We start from the raw sequence: 2705 nt of genomic DNA, 5'->3' as shown, positions 1-2705 counted from the left end.
CACAAGCCTCTCCCACATAAACCCCACCCACACAAGCCCCACCCCCTCATCCCCCTGTGCGCCCCCACCTTTGACCCACCACCTCCCTCATCCCACCCCCACCCTTCCCCACACACACACGTGGGGAGGGGGGGGATGGGATGAGGGAGTGATGGGACACTGGGGGCGCGCTCCTACCCCCCTCCCCCCCACCCCCCAAACCCCTCCCTCTCGTTCATGTCTTGATCCTCTTCTTGAAATTCAGAATCAAGTAATTGTAAACAAAACAAATATAATTTATTAATATTGAAAATATTAAATATTCATTTGCGAGAATGTATAATCTTTCCCAGCAATCTTCTTCAGATGTCTTGTGATTTCGAAACTCAAACACCATATTCTGTTTTGAAACAAAAAGTGGATAATAATTAGGTTTTATAAAGATAATTACATGGTAATATGAGTAAGCCTCGTTGACCACTGAATTAACACACCAGGAGGCCGACTCAGCCTGTCATCCTTTCAAGGTCAATAAAATGAATTCCAGTGTACTGACAAAACCGCGTCCAAACTAATGATGCAACCAACATAAGACGACATTCTAAAGAGAGAGTGATATTAATAATAATTCAGAAACATTTACCTCCAGAAAATCATGTGTTGTACAAGATTGCTTCAACAGCTGATGTTGTGTGATAATGCTGAAAAAAAAAAAGTCAAGGGTATAGATGAAGAGACAGACAGAGAGAGATACAAACAGACACACACACACACACACACACACACACACACACACACACACACACACACACACACACACACACACACACACACACACACACACATATATATACACACACAGACACACATATATATATATATACACACACACACACACGTGTCTCACCATTGGTTTAATTCATTCGAGATCAGAGGCCGTGATAAGACTTCGTACCAGTCATTATAAATCATTGACCTCTTCAATAAGAGCAGAGAGAGGTAGGTAGAAAGACAGACAGAGAGAGAGACACACACACACACACACACACACACACACACACACACACACACACACACACACACACACACACACACACACACACACACACGTGTCTCACCATTGGTTTAATTCATTCGAGATCAGAGGCCGTGATAAGACTTCGTACCACTCATTATAAATGTCTTTCAATTCTCTTCTAAAATCATTGATCTCTTCAATAAGAGTATTCATTTGATGCACCTCATCGTGATATGTAAACTCAATTTCTTCCAACGACCTGTCAGGAAAAAAAAAATATATCAGAATTATCATGATTTAATTTATAATCATTTGCTTCATCGTTCAAAGAGAAAACCATACACAAACTTACCAACTTTGTAGTGAGCTGTTTTGTTCATCGGAAGAGAGTGAGTCCATGTCTCAGTTGTAAAAATGAAAATCCCGTCTGGCAGAAACTTTGTCTGGCGAATCACTTATAAGGCAACGACGAGGAAATTACCTAAGCATTGGGTGCGGCCACAGGAAATGACAGCTTGGAAAATAACTGGGAGATATATTCTCAAATTGTATGAATCATTTCAAAAACATACTTAAAATGGTTTTGATTCAAATGTTTTCAGTTCGTGTTCTGAGATAAAATATAAACACGAGACCTTGTCTCACAGAATAGTTCCTGTTTTTTCACAGCATGACTGTCTAAAACCACTTCCTCATTCACACAGCACGACCGTGTCAAAAAAACACTTCCTCATTTTCACGGCATGAACTGAAAACATTTGAAACAATTTACTATAATCTCAAAATGATATGTGGCTCAGGAGGTGGTCAGTTGAGATCATTAAGAGAAGTTTATCATTTCGTAATGGCACAAAAGGGGTATCTTAAAAAATATAAAGATTCAAATGTTTTGTTTGTCAATATTTTAGATGAGGATTATTGTGCAAAGAAAATTAAACTATTGAAGGAATTTGAGAATGAACAAATCTTTATAGGTTCAATGAGTGAGCTGTTCAACGCCCAGGTTAAAAGGGGAGACAAATAAATATACCTTGGGATAGCCTGGTTATATATATAATATAATAACTTGTATATATATATATATATATATATATATATATATATATATATATATATATATATATATATATATATATATATATATAACATATATATATATATATATATATATATATATATATATATATATATATATAATATATATATATATATATATATAATATATATACCTACAAAGCCTGGTGTTGGCTTAGTGGTTAGGGTGGCGGCTTGGGATCCCAGTGTCCTGAGTTCAAGTCCCGTTGGCTGCTGAATTAACACTAGGGGGTTGACTCAGCCTGTCATCCTTCCGAGGTCGGCGAAATGAGTGCCAGTGTACTGGTCCCGGTGTATGCCCCGGTTAGAATAGGTGTACCATATCCCTGTGTGTCGTAAGAGGCGACCAGGAAGGGCATCCGGCCATAAAACATTGCCTCACAAAAAGCCAAACCCCTGCACAGCAGGGAAAAACGGATAAAAAGGGGGTTTATTTTTAGGGAAAAAAAAGGGAATCGCTGAAAATCCCCCATTCATTTACATGGGGAAAAGTGAGCCAGAACAAGAAAATCCACCCTACTGATATGCATAATCTTAAGGTGATTCCCTATCCGCAATATGACATCCATTTTGCTCTATATCTTATCGTTTCCATGCTCGGCGACCCATCGCC

At 38.5% G+C, this 2705-nt stretch overlaps 1 long non-coding RNA gene across 1 annotated transcript; it reads right to left on the bottom strand.

Annotated features, from left to right (window-relative positions):
* Nucleotides 1–208: 208 nt before the first annotated feature.
* LOC147028575 (uncharacterized) lies at nt 209–1540 on the bottom strand. The gene is made up of 3 exons (XR_015056931.1): nt 1098–1540; nt 623–680; nt 209–379 (listed from the first exon to the last, which is right to left on the bottom strand). It is a non-coding gene; the product is annotated as an uncharacterized LOC147028575 (long non-coding RNA).
* Between the last annotated feature and the right edge of the window lie 1165 nt (nt 1541–2705).

Source organism: Eptatretus burgeri, chromosome 4, assembly GCF_056783735.1.
Source record: "Eptatretus burgeri isolate ZD-2024b chromosome 4, Ebu_testis_v1, whole genome shotgun sequence".
In the NCBI taxonomy this organism is placed as follows: Eukaryota; Metazoa; Chordata; class Myxini; order Myxiniformes; family Myxinidae; genus Eptatretus; species Eptatretus burgeri.
Note: the sequence above shows the minus strand (reverse complement) of the source record. Positions and strands in the feature narration are given on the sequence as shown.